The sequence below is a fragment of the Lissotriton helveticus genome, chromosome 12, assembly GCF_964261635.1.
Source record: "Lissotriton helveticus chromosome 12, aLisHel1.1, whole genome shotgun sequence".
In the NCBI taxonomy this organism is placed as follows: domain Eukaryota; kingdom Metazoa; phylum Chordata; class Amphibia; order Caudata; family Salamandridae; genus Lissotriton; species Lissotriton helveticus.
The window spans coordinates 296,689,630-296,709,237 of record NC_136073.1 but is presented as its reverse complement, the minus strand read 5'-3'; positions in this window follow the sequence as shown (position 1 = coordinate 296,709,237).

The following is a 19,608-nucleotide window of genomic DNA, read 5'->3' as shown; positions in this document are numbered from 1 at the left end:
GGACCCAACAGATTCTGTTCATAGAACGTTGCCTCGTCAGTTGTTATAAAGATGCCGAAGTATCAAAAACCCTGGATCGCCATAGGGATGGTATAACTTCGAGGGCTCTGCGGCGGATCACCCCAAAGGGAATACATCTGGGATTTGGACCAGTTTATCTGGTAACCAGAGTGAGCCCCGAAAATATAGAAAATGCGGCGAAGGGAGCGCGGCGGCGAAGTGAGATAAAGTAAAATGTTGTCTGCGTCCGCGTCACTTCGGAAGTGATATGCGGTCTTTGTGTTCGTCCATCCATTTAAAACCTCGGATACCGGGGTCCCCCCTGATCCAGACCGCTAAAGGCTCGAGGGCCCAAACAAAGAGGCACGGTGACAGTGGGCAGCCCTGTCTTGTGCCCCGACATATGGAAAAAGAGCCCGAGCGATGGTTGGTCGCTGAGATGTGGGCGATGGGAAGGTTGTATAATAATCTGATCCACCCAATCAACTTGGGGCCGAGGCCAATTCGAGCCAGAACAGTGAATAGATAGTCCCATGCCACGGTGTCAAATGCCATTCTTGAGCCAAGCCCGAGTAAGATCGATTCCTCCTCTATAGTCGCCACACGACCTAGTGTGCCAAGGACTCACAGTAAGTTACGCGCCGTGTTGTGACTTGGCATAAACCCCGACTGGTTTGGGTGAATCAAGTCAGCGAGATACGGGAGTAGTTGGTTAGCCAACAGTTTGGCCAAAATTTTGGCCTCCACCCTTATCAGTGAGATAGGCCGGTAGGATGTGCACTTGTCCTCTGGTTTGCCGGGTTTGCGAATAACCACAATGGTGGCCTCGCGGATGTCGGCTGGGAGGAGACCAGTCTCATAGCATTCACTGTACATATTCAGTAAGTGAGGAGTGAGCTTAGTCACCATGGGTGTCATGAGTTCGATTGGAAGCCCATTGAGGACCATCGCCTTACCAGCTTGGATATCTTGAATTGCTTTCCGAATCTCCTCCGCTGAAAGATTGACCTCTAAGGCATCCCTATCTTGTTGGGAGACAGTTGATACCTCGATAGTGGCGAGGAGATCTGCCGCCCATGGTGCTTGTGAGTCCCGTGGCATTTTATAAGTTTGTTCATAGTTGTTGGCTAAGGTTTTCTTAATGCTGTTTCCTAACTATACCATCCTTGTAAACTATGTTTTTTTTCAGAGAATTATATATATATATATATATATATATATATATATATATATATATATATATATATATATATATATATATATATATATATATATCCTGCTACTCACAACATCCGGTAAGCCCGTGTACACTCACCTCTTGTGGTGCGCGGAATACAACTTGTTGAGCATGTGACTTTAAAAGAGTTTGTAGTTTGCCTGCACAGTTGTTTTTCACCCAGGAAGAAGGAGCTGGAGGCTCCAAAATGCGTAGGTGTAATTTATCAGGCATGTATGTCTGCCGGTCCCTCTGAATAAATATTTCTTGTGAAATTGAACTGCTGGGAGTGCGTCCTTGCTAGCAGAACAACTTTGAGATATGTAATCACGGCGCGTTCTGGCCGTGGAGGACTGCACCCTCATGTGGAATGAATTGTAAGGCCAGGGTTTGGCATTGTTTCTAACTTCGGAAGGCACAGCAGTTCTTTGAAATTTACTGGGCATTTGTTTCCTGAGGCCCACTAGAGGGCTTTGAAAAATAAGCAGCTGCGCAGACAACCCACTGAAGGGCTTAATTTGTATGACTGCAAAACTACAAACACCATCATGCATTGGAAAAAGGTACTCACCTGTAACCCACCAGAGGGCTGAATTGAGCATGTGACTTTAAAAGAGTTTGTAGTTTGCCTGCACAGTTGTTTTTCACCCAGGAAGAAGGAGCTTGGGGCTCCGAAACGCGTAGGTGTCATTTATCAGGAATGCAAGACTGCCGGTCCCTCTGAATAAATATTTCTTGTGAAATTGAATTGCTGGGAGTCTGTCCTTGCTAGCAGAACAACTTTGAGACATAAATATATATATATATATATATATATATATATATATATATATATATTCACAGAAAAAACCATAGGTTATAGACCATATATAGTTAGGAATTAGCATTTACAAAACCTTGAAAATTCACTGAAAAAACCATAGGTTATAGACCATATATAGTTAGGAATTAGCATTTAGAAAACCTTATTTTACTCACACAAAACCATTGAAATTCCATATATAGTTAGTTGCACTAACTATATATCGCGCACCCGCAATCCACTGCTGATGATGTCACATATTACATCATTCATGACATGGTCAGTGACATCACTGATGACATCACTGATGACATCTCAAATGACATCACTGATGACATCACTGATGACATCTCATTTGACATCATTCTTGTGCTAATACGATAAACCTCTTCAGACTCTAATATAACCTTAGATACACTCAGTGTATACAGACACTCACACACTGTCACTCATCCATGGAGTTACTCACACACCTAGTCAGTCATGCAAAGAAACAATCTCACCTCCATTTCCTCAACTATACAGTTATACACACCTTACTTATTCAAACATATACTAACACATATTTACTCTCTTATACAATCCCTGATACAAGTTCACAATGATCCATACAGCCACTCACACATTCAGTGGCTCTCATGCACAGTTATTTATATATGCCAACTCTCACATGTACTGTGTTTTACATATGTACTTACTATGACATGTAGCATTGAGATATCCATTCACTCATCAATACACTCATGCACACAGTCAACCGCCCATGTAGCTTTTTCCACATGCACTCTTGAACTCATACACCTAGTGAATCAACTGCTCACACATCTATGCACAGAGTCACACACCTCCCAGCCACCCCCACACAAACTCAATCTCCCATAGAAATACTTGGGCAACCAATTAATAACACATATAGCCTCTCGTATAGCTAATGATCAACACATGCAGCAGTTTACATCACAACAGACATAATGATGCACAAATTAAGACAGTTTAGTCACTAACCCATGCATTCAGTGAGACACATTTAATCACTCACTCATACAGTCAGTCACGCACCTACTAAATCCTTCATCCAGACACTTATACATCCACTCATTCTTCAATATCTAAGACATATTTTAACTTTACAGAAACATACAGTCACTGGATGTTGTCATCAGTGATGTCATTTGAGATGTCATCAGTGATGTCATCAGTGATGTCACTGACCATGTCATGAATGATGTAATATGTGACATCATCAGCAGTGGATTGCGGGTGCGCGATATATAGTTAGTGCAACTAACTATATATGGAATTTCAATGGTTTTGTGTGAGTAAAATAAGGTTTTCTAAATGCTAATTCCTAACTATATATGGTCTATAACCTATGGTTTTTTCAGTGAATTTTCAAGGTTTTGTAAATGCTAATTCCTAACTATATATGGTCTATAACCTATGGTTTTTTCTGTGAATTTCATTGGTTTTTTAACAGCTAATATCTGTAGCTGTAAAATGTATTCTTCTTTAAATCCAAAAATATATTTTATATGTTTATGAATAATTTTTTTTTTAAATATTTTTTTTTCTTCGTTCCCGCTTCGCGAATCGGGAAGCTTCCCGTTAGCTGACCTTGATGCCGCGAAATAGACCGCGAGCCGGTAAACGTTTCTTTACCGCAAGTGCCGCGTTAGAAAACAACATCGTGACGCCTCCCGTCCGCATGACGTTCCACGTTGTCGCGTGATACGTCATATGACGTGCTACGTTAGCGAACTGGTACGCGAAGCGAGTGCCAAAGCGCAGGTTTCTGGAAGCAAACCGGGAGGCCCTGCAAAGCGCTTAACGTAAACACAGCAAGTCATGTGACTTGGTAATAACACTTTTCATTGGTTCATTTCACTTTTGGTTTCCTAATGATGTAAGACTAGGTCATATAATCTAAAATGAACACTTTTGATTGGTTGAGAACTCTTGTTTTTCCCAAATGATGAAAATCCCTCCTTCTTTCCTCACTCTGACTTTCATCATTGTGAGAGAAAGACCCTTTGTGATCACTGAGCAATGGCTTCTTTAGTAGCTTCAGCTGGTGCTTCCCCACCACCTCCACCACCTCCAAGGAAGAGAGGACCACCTGCTCAAGTTGTAATTCAACAAGAAGAAGAAGAAGAGGAACAGGAGGACGAGCACGAAGAGAGGCAGTTTTTGCCTGAGCAGCCCAAGACGTCTCACCGGAAAGAAAACTTCATTTGGCAATTTTTTAAAATTCCCAAAGGTCAGAAAAAAGTAAATGCAAGATACATAACTTGCCTTATATGTCAAGATAGACTGTCCAGAGGGACCGACAAAAAATACAGTTTCGGAAACTACACAATGCATCGCCATATGACTAGGTGGCATCCTAACAACTACAGTGCTGCACAGTTTCGGAACGACCTAGATAATCTCCCTATTATGGCCAGAAGATCTGTTGTACCGGAAGTAACGGGACCAGAGGGCAGGGAGATGGTGCCAAATATACAAATGAGATTTGGTGAAGTAAAACACACCTGCGTATTTTGCGATGGATTCATTTCCTACGGAGAAAGAAGCATCACTCTGATCAACAGAGCTATTGACTATCATATGCAAGTTTGTCCGAAACGCCCAAAATAATAAATACTTCTTTTTTTTGTTTTGTTGCTCCTGTTGAGCCCTTTACAATGAATCGTTTTCATTGCCCCCTCCAAGAAAAACCCAAAAAAATATAAAACTGTTCCGAAAAATTCAAAAACATTAAAAAAATGTTCAGAAAAATAAAAAAAAAAGTTCTTTTCAGAACTACCTCCCCGTTATTAAAAAATTGGTACAATATTTGGAACTGTGCCAACCTCTATTTCTCTTAGTTCGCTTCCTAGTTCGCTCGCTGGTACGCGAACTGGAAGCGAACCAAAAACAGTAAGTATAAGGGAAGGAAACACACACTTATGTTAAAAGAAAGACAGCTATAGGGGAGTAAACTAGAGATACTATTACCCATAATCCACTACTGATGATGTCACATATTACATCATTCATGACATGCTCAGTGACATCATCAGCAGAGGATTGCGGGTTTTTTGGCAACATGCCTTATCCACGGTTTAATAACGCTGCCTTTTGCTTTATATAAGTTTTCAAATTGTATGAAATATATACCAATAGGTCTTTATGAACCTTTAGGTAGTGCTTTTGTTCATGAGGTCTGGTCGCTTCCATACACATACAGATGTTTCAAAGATGATCAAGAAGTTTATCTGAATGGAGAGGAATGCACTGAGACGCCAGATCATTCACTAATGTGTAGGCACATACAGTTACACGATTCATGCAACAAACACCGACCAAATATGGCTTGCGTGTTGCAAGGCACGCCAGTTCCTGCTATCATCCCCACGTTCAAGTTGTTGGAAAATGGTAGTTATTTGATGCTCAATAATGAAGATTGTTCTGAGTTAATTAAAAGTATTCCTTTTATCGTAACAGTAAGTGAACGGGTTATTTGCTGCAGAAATGTTCTATTTCCTCCCACACATGAACATAGGGAGTTTTCAATCTGGCCACAAATACCAACCTTGGGACACGTTTCAACGGCATGACAAGAATAAGAGCTCTTTTGTCTCAGAGAGAGGTGGCCTTGAGTTCGGCCCGTGAAACTTTCGTACTTCACATAGCGAACACCCGTACACAGGTTTGCCTTTCAATTTCAGCAACATGTTTCCGACTATCTTTAACGCATCCTCCACAAAATCCCTGGCACACTTTTTTAAAGTTGTTACCAGTGGTCTCGTGACTTCATTTGAGAAAATCTTTGGAGTCATCCCTGCTCCCTTTCATTCCATTTTCTCCACTCTGGTTCGTGGATTGCATTTTTACTTGCATTACCAGCGGACGCTCTTGTGCTTTTTTACATTTTTAAATATGGATGTCCCTCCTATGCAACCTCCGACCCTGCAGCTGCTGACACTGTTCCGCAATCGCATGCTAGAATATTATGGCACAATGCCGTTGGCGATATTAAGCACGGCATATGGATTATCTTTTCGGTTCTCCTACTTCACCTGTGTCCAGCCTGTATTTCACTGCCTGACCTGTGATTTCGATTGGGCCATTGATTTGTGTCTCTGCGGACCGGTTTCTCCTGACGTCGACTTTAATCAGCTGATGACTCCTATCATTACTCACGAGTTGGTTTGTCCTGGCGAAAGGATTATGGCTGTGGCATTGATGCATGGACTACTTGGTCCCTGGAATTTACTGGCGGCAGCACAGTCTTTCTTGGAACACAGCTTTCTTGAAAACCCACCGAGCTGTCCTCTGATGGTGATAGAGGATCCGGTGCTGGGAGAGCACGTATGTTCTTTTCCGCTTTTAAATTGGATGGCTGAACTGTTTTCGGATGAAGACGGTGACTTCCTGTTGGAGGCTGTTGCAGCTTATTTTGCATACACAGTTATGTCATAGACCTTTTTCATGTTTCATATGCTGAGTACTAGCATTTCATTGACAATTCATTGACTTAATTGTCAAGTTTTTATTATTTACCTTGCCTATTGGCTTAAGACTCGATAAAGTACTTGGCTGTTTTATTTTTCTTTAGCATTGAATTTTCCTAGTTTTTAATGCTTTACCTTGCGGACCGTCCACATATAAACTTGCAATCTGCTCTCATGAGATGGCACTTCTATTATCTTATTCAGTTCGTTTCCGGATCATGGGGAGGTGTCATCTAGGTCCTGGATATCTTTACACCGTGTTAAGTTAGCATGGGCTCATTACCGGTTTAAACGCCATTTTTCCTTTTTTGCAACTTCTGCACACGACATTTAGTTGTTGCTTTAGCTTTCCACCTAGTAGTTCATCGTGGTTTACATGAGAATAATATGTTATTGGTCTACTATCTGCTTTACTTGTTAAACTATATCTGTACAGCGAGTGCTAAAGTTTCAAGAACAACACGATACAGAATTGTTATGAGGTCTGATCTCCACGACTTCATACTCATAACATAAGTGCAACTTCTGCCAATTCTGGGCATGAGGCGGGTTTTATATTGCTTTGCCGAACACACATACACAACAGTTGATGCGGTTCACATGAAGAGAGAGCTGGTGTATGCTGATGTGATTCCTTCAAATCTAAGACACTAAAGTATGGGCACGCCCTAAACCAACACAAAGAGACCTTCTTAGCAAATAATATAATATGTGTATTAGGGAGGGTGAGATATAAGCAGCCGCGGGCCGTGGAGGGAGTTACGGTGAGGCAGGGAGGCGGGGAGGGGGAGAAGCAGGGTGGAGCCCTCTCTACCTTGCCCCTCCCCCTCCCCGCCTCCCTGCCCCACCGTAACTCCCTCCACGGCCCGCGGCTGCTTATAAGTGTTGCTAACTCTTATTCATTTACAGCATGTTAACATACTGTCACCATTCGCTTTTTATGTACTAGTAACTATGCTGGTAATTTTGCTACTGATAATATGTGTACTTGTATTCTCCACCCTGCTTCTCCCCCTCCCCGCCTCCCTGCCTCACCGTAACTCCCTCCACGGCCCGCGGCTGCTTATAAGTGTTGCTAACTCTTATTCATTTACAGCATGTTAACATACTATCACCATTCACTTTTTATGTACTAGTAACTATGCTGGTAATTTTGCTACTGATAATATGTGTACTTTTATTATCTAAGGTACTACGCCTGAGAAGACGGCATTAGTAAATAAACATTTCAAATACACATGTGTTCTTCTTAACTCCATGTTCTGGTTTCTAAGAAATATATAACGACCGACTGTTCATGAGTTCCACGTATCCTGAGGTACTATAAGTTCATATTCTGGATTGTCTAAACATTGAGAGTTTGTTATATCCAATGTGACACTGTACCTAGCTTGCTAAATAGTTTTTGATTACTAACGTGAGTTTTGGGACACCCTAATTCGCCGAGGTTCCAATCCTCTGTCCACAGTTCTGTGTGAGAACAGAAACCCTGCGACAGGGGCACCCCCGACCCTTGCTGGAGCTTCATCACACTTGCGATACAACTCCAGCAATGCGCCACCTTTACGGCACAGATACATCACGCATCTGTGCTGTTTTTGCCCCGTGATGCGCCGCATTGTAAATGCAGCACACCATAGGTGACGGAACAGCGGCACAGAATGACTAACACATCCCTGGTGATGCGCCAGTCATCATAAATCTATCCCTATGCTTCTTATCTTGTTAGAGATGAACCGCCATATGTATCATCAAAGTTATTTGCATTTCCTAAATAGCGAACTTTAAGGAATAAATAGCGATTCTTTACCATTCCTAGTTTGCGATGAGCTATTTGCTAATTAGCCGAATGTAGCCCAATGAAGCCCAATGTAGCCCAATGTAGCCCAAAGATGGCCGCCAGACACACAAAAAAACAAATGTAGCCCAAATATCAGCCAGATGTAGCCCAACTATAGCCCAGTGACAGAATGACCAATCAGCTTCGCAAACCTTCGTTACGCGAAGCGGAGCGCTGTTACAGATATATATCTTTTTTTGAACGTTAATTTCTCAAAATCCACTGGAGCACATATATTGAGACCTAGCAAAGGCACATCGGGCTACCAGTCCCTAATATTTTGCCAAGTTTCGTGCAAATCCATTCAGCCGTTCAATTATTATTTTTATTATTTTTTTTTGCCCCGCGGGGCCCTCTTAAAACCTCCACATCAAACCTAGGGGGTCAGCGAGGATCTAGTATGCCCCCTTATAGTTATTTCCCCCTTTGTTTTGACCTCCTCTTGTCTCTCGATCCTACCGAGAGACAAGATGGCGGCCGCTACGGACTGTTTGGAATGTTGACAGACGCCGGAGAACCAATCAGCTTCGCTTCACAAAGCTCCGTTGCGCGAAAAGTCCGCGAACCAGAGCGCTAACCGGTCCGCTGTTACAGATATATATCTTTTTTTAAACGTTAATTTCTCAAAATCCACTGGAGCACATATATTGAGACCTACAAAAGGCACATCGGGCTACCAGTCCCTACAATTTTGCCAAGTTTCGTGCAAATCCATTCAGCCGTTCGGGCTAAAAGTGAGGCCAACCGCCCTATGGAAAACTCAATGTTAAAAACACGTTTTGGGACCCCCCTTTTTTCTCGGCCCCCACTGGACGAACCCCCCCCAAATTTTCAAGGGCTGCTCAGAAACAAAATGTGCCATTTTCCTGAAAATTTCAGCCGATTCCGTCCACAAACGCCAAAGTTATTAGACATAGAATTTTCAAAAAACTCATAGAGAAAAAATCCTAACTATATATACCTACTGGCGACCGCCAGTAGGTAATATATATATATATATATATATATCTGCTCAAAAGGGGTCCCAACCGCTATCACGCGGAAAAAGAGATAGCAGCACTCAAGGGGTAATGCACAAGATTTATTCAACAAGAACGCGCTTTCGGCACTCGGCCTTCTTCAGTTATCACTTAGTTGCCACAAACAACATTCATTTAAAAGAAACAATCACGTGACTTATGGACAGAAAGGACGGACTCAATTACAATAATCAAAGCAAATAGTCGCCATTTTGGAGTGGTAAATACATGAAGCTGCATGGCGACTATTTGCTTTGATTATTGTAATTGAGTCCGTCCTTTCTGTCCATAAGTCACGTGATTGTTTCTTTTAAATGAATGTTGTTTGTGGCAACTAAGTGATAACTGAAGAAGGCCGAGTGCCGAAAGCGCGTTCTTGTTGAATAAATCTTGTGCATTACCCCTTGAGTGCTGCTATCTCTTTTTCCGCGTGATAGCGGTTGGGACCCCTTTTGAGCAGATATTACATGTCGGGCACACCCCCGACAAGCAAGCACCACCCCACGAGTGCGGCAGGCAGGTGTACACGGAGCAGGAATACAATTTCCAGCTGCACCACAACGCGACGAATCTTGGAATTAATAGCGAATCCGACCCGACGCCCTTCGCCTTTCCGGATGGACTGTAATTGTGGCGAGAAGCGGCGAAAAGGGTAAGGGATCTTCGACTATAATTATCCAGCAAGATATCGATTGTTGTTGGCGGAGGGAGCACATCATTATTCTTTGTTGTTGCGGCTGCAACTACACGTAAATGAGTCATGTTTTGTGAAACGGAACGAAGAAAAGCGGAGCAGGGCATGTTTAAAAACAAAATTAAAACGGACGCACAGGAAGAAGCACAGGGCGCTACTAGTAAGACGGGAACTGGTTTAAATGCGAAGTTAACAGCATTGGAGCGTCTCTATGAAAGAGAGATTAGGAAGTGGTGGGAGGCAACCTCCCTCCAGAATTACATAGATGTTGATCGTGTACCTAGAGGACTTAGGATATACACGATACCTGCATACGAGAACCCTGACCCCTCACTGCTCGATGCATGGGCTGAACACACTGCCCAATCGTGCAAAGGGAGCTTAACAATTCTAGTGCGCTTTGCCTGGAGCGACCGGGATAAAGCTTTAGTCCAAATAAAAGATATTGAGCATGACCTTTCAAAAGAAGAGGATCAAGTGAAATTGGAGGAAAAACGAGAAGCCATGAAAAAACGGCTAAAAAAATATGAAGATAAGATTAAACAAAGAAAAGAAGAGAAATTCGAGAGGGATGAGAAAGACTATAGCAGGGGAAGGGTTCTCACCTTCGCCAGAAAATATGATAATCCCAGGAAGGAAGTAAGAAAGAAGAAGCAACCAGAAATATCTGTTCCAATTCCAGAAACCTCAGACTCTTCTGTCACTGGGGATGAAGGCTCGAGTGAAGAAGGTCAGGATGGTCTGCAAGAAACTTCGGCTTTTCGCGAGGAATACCAAGTAATGCGAAAACAGCAATTGCAGGGGGGCAGGGGCAAACCGCCGGACCAAAGAGGAACAAGAGGAAAACGAGGAGGGGGGGCTGGAGCCGCAAACACTGCAGGATCGCCACCCATGACAAGGAGCAAAAGGAACTTCTTCAAGAAGAAGGCACAGTGACACACGATAATCTAACTATAATCAATCTAACTCCGAAAGTCTTGACCGAAGAAGAACAAAATATTCTGAAATTGGGACTTACCTTTTGTCCTCAAAAAAATCTAGAATTCACGCAAACTCGTATAGACCTTTTCAAGTTCATCCGCAAATTGAAATTATTCAAATATTTCAAATTGAAACCTCAACCAGGCAAAACATTGGCGGCGAATATCTCAGAAGAGAGTACCCTGACATGTAGGGATTTGGCTGGCATAAGAACATTGGAAGAACTGAGACTTGAAATAATGGAAGACGACGTTGCGAGTTTGAGAGACACCCAATTAGTCAAGAAAACGGATATACAGCAAAAAGGTGGTGCCACAGCTTTCAAACCTACGTCAACCTTCATGCCTACTATGGGATCCGATGCTATCGATACTTTTTCGGAGGCAGTGATTCAGGATCTGAGGAAAATGAGAGGGACATTGAAATATAAACAAGCGACACAAAATAATTTTTCAAATAAACATCATATGGCATTGAAAAAATTATGTGAGGACTCTTCCTTGGTTTGCAAACCCTCCGACAAGGGGGGGAACATTGTTTTGCTTACTAAGACTCAATATGAGAGGGAGGCGTTACGACAACTAAACGATCCTAATACATATATAAGGGTCACTGAAGCCACATATAATAATAGCATTCAGACATACCATAAAATGATTCTTAAATGGTACAACAAAGACATGCTTAATTGTGATGAACATCTCTTTCTCCGATGCCTGAATCCGGTAACTCCAACATTTTATTACCTACCCAAGGTACATAAAGACTTAATGAACCCTCCGGGAAGACCAATTGTTGCCTCTATAGGCAGTTTAACAGAACATTTATCCATGTACATAGATTCCTTTCTTTCTCCGTTGGTGACAAATTTGAAGTCCTACCTAAAAGATACAAAACACTTTTTAAATTGTATAGATCAATTTGAATGGCATGATGGATATACTATGTTGGTCATAGATATTACAGGACTATATACTTGTATTGGACACGAAGCTGGATTATCAGCAATTGCTTGGTTTCTTGAAACGAGACCTGTAAAGTACTTTGAACACAACAAAATGCTACTTGAATTCATGCAATTTTGCCTAGATAATAACATTTTTCTTTTTGGTAAGGAATTGTTCAGACAGCTGACTGGCGTGGCGATGGGCACCTGCTCCGCCCCCAGTTTCGCGAATCTTTTCGTGGGATGGTGGGAGGAGCAGGTTGCTTGGTCACCTAACAACAAGAAATGGAACGATGTCATAAAAGGATGGCATCGTTACATTGACGACCTTTTTATTATTATAGAGGGGTCGGTAGCAATGGCCGAAGAGTACATTGAAGTACTGAATCGCAATGCATGTAACCTGAAATTTAAGGGTGAAGTGAGTCAGACTGAGGTAAATTACCTGGATTTGACTATATTCATTAAGAATGGTCATTTACAAACAAAGCTGTTCCGAAAAACTACTGCTGGAAATTCCACCCTATATGCTTCCAGCAGTCATCCTACCAGCTTGGTAAATAGCATACCGTATGGCGAGTTACTTCGCATCAAAAGAAATAACACTGACAATGAAGAATTCTTAAAAGCGGCAGACAACTGTATACAGAGGTTCAAGGCTAGAGGATATAAAAATGGGATCCTAAGACAGGCTTTAAACAAAGTCAAGAAATTAGACAGAAAGACACTGTTAACCAAAAAACAGGCAAAATCAAAAGGTGGTGAATTCAGACTCATTACCACCTATTCCAGCAATGCTTCAGATCTAAAACGCATTATGCGGAAGCACTGGAATATACTGATGACCGACAATATCATGAAAAACGATTTACCTCCACATCCATTGGTAACTTTTAGAAAAGCTAGGGCTTTGAAAGATTATCTGGTACATAGTCACCATAAAGAACAGAAATCCAATTCAAAAACAGAACCCTTGAAAGGCTTCTTTCCTTGTGGGCGCTGTAAAGCGTGCAAGGGGAGTAAGCGAACCCTACAATATACTGTTCCGGGGATGCGAAAACCCAGAAAGATATTGAAGTTTCTAACCTGTACCACACCATATGTGGTGTACTGTCTGACATGTCCTTGTGGCAGAAGGTATGTCGGCAGTACTACCAATCCAGTTAAATTGCGGATTTTGGAGCATCAGAGGGCGATCCAAAACGCAGACCCCAGTTATCCGGTAGCCAGACATTTTGACTTAGAACATGCTCGTAACAGGGATCTGTTATCATATTTTTGTCTGGATGCTGTTCCGCCAAATGAGAGAGGGGGAGACAGGTTACAAAAATTAAGGCGACTCGAGTCGCGATACATAATCGATCTTCAAATGAAGATACCGATGGGATTAAACATACATGAAGATTTGGGGGTTCATTTGATATGACTGTAGATGTAATAGGGTTTCGTGATTATATAAACTAAGATATTCTGTAATGAATTGAAAACATGACAAAAATATGAAATGTTGTTTGTATATAATATGTTGGCATGGACACATAAGTTGGGACGAGCCCATCCAGGGCGAGATTAGTATATGAAAGCAAATTAATGGCCAAGTATAAGCAAGATGATTATTTGGGGCCCATCTAGGGTTAAATAACTGGCTATGAATACATAGGAAATGACACGATATAACGTGCTGCATGCAGCTTCATGTATTTACCACTCCAAAATGGCGACTATTTGCTTTGATTATTGTAATTGAGTCCGTCCTTTCTGTCCATAAGTCACGTGATTGTTTCTTTTAAATGAATGTTGTTTGTGGCAACTAAGTGATAACTGAAGAAGGCCGAGTGCCGAAAGCGCGTTCTTGTTGAATAAATCTTGTGCATTACCCCTTGAGTGCTGCTATCTCTTTTTCCGCGTGATAGCGGTTGGGACCCCTTTTGAGCAGATATTACATGTCGGGCACACCCCCGACAAGCAAGCACCACCCCACGAGTGCGGCAGGCAGGTGTACACGGAGCAGGATATATATATATATATATATATATATATATATATATATATATATATATATATATATATATATATATATCTCCAGCTTCTCACAACATGCGGTAAGCCCGTGTGCACTCACCCCTTGTGGTGCGTGGCATACAACTTGTTTACCCGCGTCTTTGTATTGGAGCTATACTCCTCCTTTGATAAGAAAGGACCAGGCTGGCACTCCAGTGACTGTGTAATGAAGTTGAATTAAGTAATCTTGGCTTGTGGCTTCAATGGGTTTTGGCTGCAGAATAGAGCCTACTTCACAACATCAAGACTCCCCTTTCACCTGTATTTACATATAGTTCACAAGTCACCATCCCTTCCGAGCTCTAAATTGCAACAAGGGACAATGTTTTCTGTTACATCCACCATTTTACAGTGGGTTAATACCGCCGTCTCCATCAAATAATTGTTTTTGTTACATGTTACAATTCACTGTATTCAGTACAACTTGATTTAATTAACGTTTCAAATTAAGCAGAACACAGTTACATTATGGCTCCCCGCTAATATTTTTAATGGCAATGACAAATTCTTTGATTTCATGGACAGCTGCCATCTTAGAATAGATGAATATACTATGTAAGCACCAATATGCTATTCCCCTTGCAACATTTATGTTAAAAAATGATCACAATCCACATTGTACCATATAATCCATTCACACTGAGGTTCAAGGCTAAAAAAGGAAGAATCCAAACTCATTAAAGCCAGTCCATCTTTATGGTCTTTTCGTAAACAACTCAAGACCTGGCTTTTTAATCAATAGACCATCTCTAGTTTCTTCAGGGCAAATATTCAGATACTTAGCGCCGAGACGCCTACGGGCCTTTGTACGCGCTCTATAAATATCAAAAAATAAATAAAATAAATAAATTAAGGTACTTCTCGTGTTGATGATAGCAACTGGGGATTAATCACATTAACCGCATCGCTGCGGCGCATTTTCCCGCTGTGCGCTAAAGTTTTTAAAAACCTGCGTTTCATGACGAGCTCAGCTCGTCATGAGCGTACAAGAGGTGTACCTCATGACGAGCTGAGCTCGTCATCAGCGTCGATGTGGCTAAAAAAAAAACAGCTTCCATCCAAAAGTAAGGTATTTAGTATGTATTCACTTTCTTTTTTATGCTAGTTGGTATCAAACTCATTCTCATTTACATTTGATGTCCAAGCGGGCACATTACATTCACCATTGTCTCTGTGTTGCTGGGTTATTGGTAGTCTTGACACAATATTTTGGTCCACAATATTTCTGTTTCCTATATCCTGTCTAAATACCCTGGGAAGTAAACTCTTGCCGATGAAGACCCCTGGCTGATACAGGTCTTCTTCATTTGGCTGTGAGAGCACAGCCCCTGTGCTATTCACTAATTCATCTGTCTGCACGATTAACTTTTGGGAGAAGTCATGGGCCTTGAGCACTGGTGCTGTGGACATGGGCCTTGGGAAAGGGTGCTGTGCACATGGACTTTTTCAGGGTGTCAAGTGTTCTGCCATGCCTGTAGTACATGTGGAGGCCCAAGAAGGACCTCGCCTCTGTCTGGGTCTTGGGAGGTTACCAAACCAGAATGGTTTTAATTTTGGCTTTGAGGGGCTGTACCTTGCCCCATTCAACTTGATGACCCAAATAGACAACTGATCCCTGCCATTTCTGGCCCTTCCTGGCCTTGATAGTCGGGCCCCTCCTTTGCAGGGCCTGAAGCACTTCCCTGAGGTGACACAGTTGGTCCCTCCAGCTGTAACTGAAAACTGTATTGTCGTCTAGCTAGTTGGCACTGAAGTTCTCCAACCCTGCCAGGACCTGATTGACTAACCTTTGGAAGGTGTTAGGGGCATTCTTCAACCCAAAGGCCATCACCTGAAATTGGAAGTGTCCCTCTGGGGCAGAGAATGCAGACAGCTCTTTGGCCTTCTCAGTCAAGACGTTCTGCCAGTACCCAGATGTCAGATCAAATGTGCTGAGCAACCTGGGAGCTCCTAACCATTCAATTAGGTCATCAGCTCAGGTGATGTGGTGAACAACAGTCATAGTGAATAAATAAAGCCCCAGGTAATCCACACAGAACTGGAATTTTGAGGCAGTACCTGGAGGGGTAGCCTTGGGGACCATCACCACTGGGCTGGACCAAGGTATCTTGAGGGCTCCATTGACCCCAGTTCCAGCATTGTGGAGACTTCCTCTATTATGCTAGCTCTCACCGTTTTCAGATAGCCTGTAAATCTTGTTCTTCACAAGGATACTGTACCTAGTGTCAATATCATGGGTACACCATGCATTGAGAAGAGGAAGGCAAACTGCCCAACAATTGGCAACAGTCCCTTTATTTCTCTAGGGCCAGGGCCAGGGCCTGGGTCAGGGAGAGGCTGACACCTTCCACTGACCCATCCTGCTCCATGGAAAAAAGGAGACTGGGGAGAGGTTCACTTTCTTTCCCCACCCCATCTGTTACCAGAAGCATGGTTATCTTGGACCTCTCAAAGTATGGTGTGCGGCAATCGACCTGCATAACCCACAAATCATTCCTGTGGGTCTTGGGATCTTCCGGGTAGGTGACCTCCCCCTTGTACTCTTTTACCTCAAAGGGCCCAAACCATCAGACTTGGAGGGCCAGGGCTCCATGGGCTCCTTCACGCATACTTTTTGGCCGGGCTCGACCAGAGTGGCCTTCTGGTCATTCCAGAGCGTTATAAACTCTTGGCTGGTTTACAGGTTTTCTTTCGCCTTCTTTCAGAAGCACTTCATCTGGGTACGGAGGACAAGCATACAGCTATCTACATCCTGATGGGCTACTTAGTGGCTTGCATCCAACCCTCTTTTACCAAGCTAAGAGGCCCTCTGCCAGGGTGACTGTACAGAGGTGCAAATGAGCTGAACCCAACACCTTTCAGTAGTGCCTCCCTGTAAGCTAATAGCAGGAATGGCAAAAGGATGTCCCACTTCCACTTCAAGAACTTTTGTAGGCCATAATTATGCCTTTCAGGGTCTTGTTGAATTTTTCCACAAGCTCAGTGGTCTGGGGATGGTAGGGTATGGAAAACTTGTATGTTACCCCACACTCGTCCCAGATGGAATTCATGTATGCTGACATGAAGATGGTACCTCAGTCAGATACTACCTCCTTGGGGAACCCCACATCGGTAATTACCCCCATCAGTGGTCTGGCCACTGCAGGCACAGTCACCCTGTCCTCATCAGTATAGCCTCCAGGTACCAGGTGGCATGGTTCAGAAAGACCAGTATGAACCTATTGCCTAGGGCTTTCTTGGGGTCAAGCGGCCTAACAATGTCAATGCCCACCTTTCAAAGGGGGTGCCAATGACTGGAAGGGGAACCACCAGCCTTGCGCTTCCTTCCTGGATCCTGGTTGCATCAACAGAACTTTTCAGATATTCTGCTAGGCTACCTTGATCAGACCAATGTGATACCAATATAATTTGGACTTGACGATAAGCCTCTATATAATTTTGATATGGTGAGTGTCATTCCCCATCATTTGAGTGACAGCCATTACAATTTTGATCACATCGGGATCGGATAGTTTTATTTATACCAATTCACATAGGAACACTCCATAAAATAGTAATTTGTTCTCACACTATGTGACTCGCACCACTTGGTGTGTGGCACTCTCTATAGAAGCATGTGATAGTGATATTTATATCACACGTTGACTGTGGAACCCACCGCCTTACCCGTATTCCCTCTTCTGTCACCCCTTTCCCCTTCTTTCTCACTTAGCACTTTAAACATAGTGTTATCTTGCACTTAGAACTTATTGCACATGATCCTATAGAGCAAACAATGGGTGCACTTTGGGTCATAGACTCTGATAATGGGACTATAAATATTGCTTGAGCATTCCTCTCCAAAATAACATCATATTTATTCTCAAGCCCTGATGTAGTCTACTGTTAAGATTTCAGAAATAGACAAAACACGTGCTGGCATGAAAAGAAAAAGGCTAATGTGAATGGTCCAATAAAAGAAAGTTGATACCACGATCTTGGTAACAGAAGAGATTTTTTGAGTGCTCGGAGACCTTTCTTTATTGGGCTTCCTTCCTGACTTCCTACTGGCCTGGCAGGTGGGATATGAACTGCAGAATGCATCTAAGGTCACCTTCATCTGGGGAAAGTAAAAGTAAGTGACAATCCTATTAAAGGTCTTGTCCTGCCCTAGATGAATGACATGCCAAGGTACATTGTGAGCTTGCTCCAATAGGAAGGCCCTGTAGCACTGGTGGACCACCAACACATGGATTACACCAGGATCAGGCACCTTAGATTCACATTACATGAGACCATTCTCCCAGTAAAGCCGGTGATCACCAGAGGTGTTGCCAGCTGCCTGGGCCTCAGCATGTCACCATAGGCCCTGTAGAGTAGGGCACTCCTTCGGCACTCTGCAGACCTCCTCCTTGGTGGGTCCTCCTTCCATCTGCCAACTGGCCAGTTCAGGCAGGTTTCCCAGGATGGCAATGTCCTTTCATGTAGCTTCTAGAGTGCCTCACTCAGGCTCTGCCTCCTCCCGGACTGTGGGAGTTTCAGTGGCATTTTTCCCACATTCTTTGCCTTTCCTATTTTTGGAAGGCATCTGGGCCATTCTTTGAGGCTCCAGATCATCTTGACTTTCCTCTCAGCAGTCATAGACTGAGTGGGCAGGCACACCCACTCAGGCAGCCCCTTTATCTCCAGGTGGGACCAGAGCACTACCTTTTTGCAGATGGTATATTCCATATCATGACAGAGCAGACAACCTGTAGGCATGGATGTATTCACAGCTACCCTCAATAAACCTGATACGTCCCCCTGGCCACTATTCAAAGGGAACCAGAGCCACTGGGTAGTGACTATCATGGTTGGCAGTTACTATAATGACAGTCATATTGGCTCCTCCATCTCTCAGAGCCTGCAACTGCAGCCTATTGATGGTTCCTCTACTATTAAGTGTTGCTAGGTATGTGGGCCCTTGGCACCATCTGTCTATCACAAAGGGACACAAGGGTATCCTCTGCAATTCATCCCCATACTAATTGAGCACCCTCCTCTTCAAGCACTACACTAGCCAATCCCATTGTCTGCCTACCAGTGTAGGGCGGTTTCCTCTTAGGACACTTGGCATCACCCTTGAAGTGCCTAATCCTACAAAATTATAGTATTTAGGGGTGCCCTTCCATGAGGATTGATGATCAGGGAGCCCATTCTTTTGCTCAAATGGGGATTGGGAATCCTACCGCATGGAACTATTTTGGGGACCTTTAGAGAACTCCTTGCTTATATTTTTATCTCCCCTTCTTTCTTCTGGTGGGGACCCTGTCCACCCTTTTGACGACCCCCACCAGATACCTTCTTGGACACTCGGGTGCTGGTCCAGATGTTAATCTCTTTGCAAGCTCTCTGAAATCTGTGATCTTACTGTCAAACAGGTGTTGGCCCAACTCCACAAAAGGTGTACTGAGCATGTGTTGTCACAAAAAAGATTACAACCCCCAGTAAAATCATTCTTTGCTGTCCTGCACCCAACTCAGTGTCTTACTGTAATAATCAAGGAGATCAACTCAAGCCTGGTTTGGCAATTTC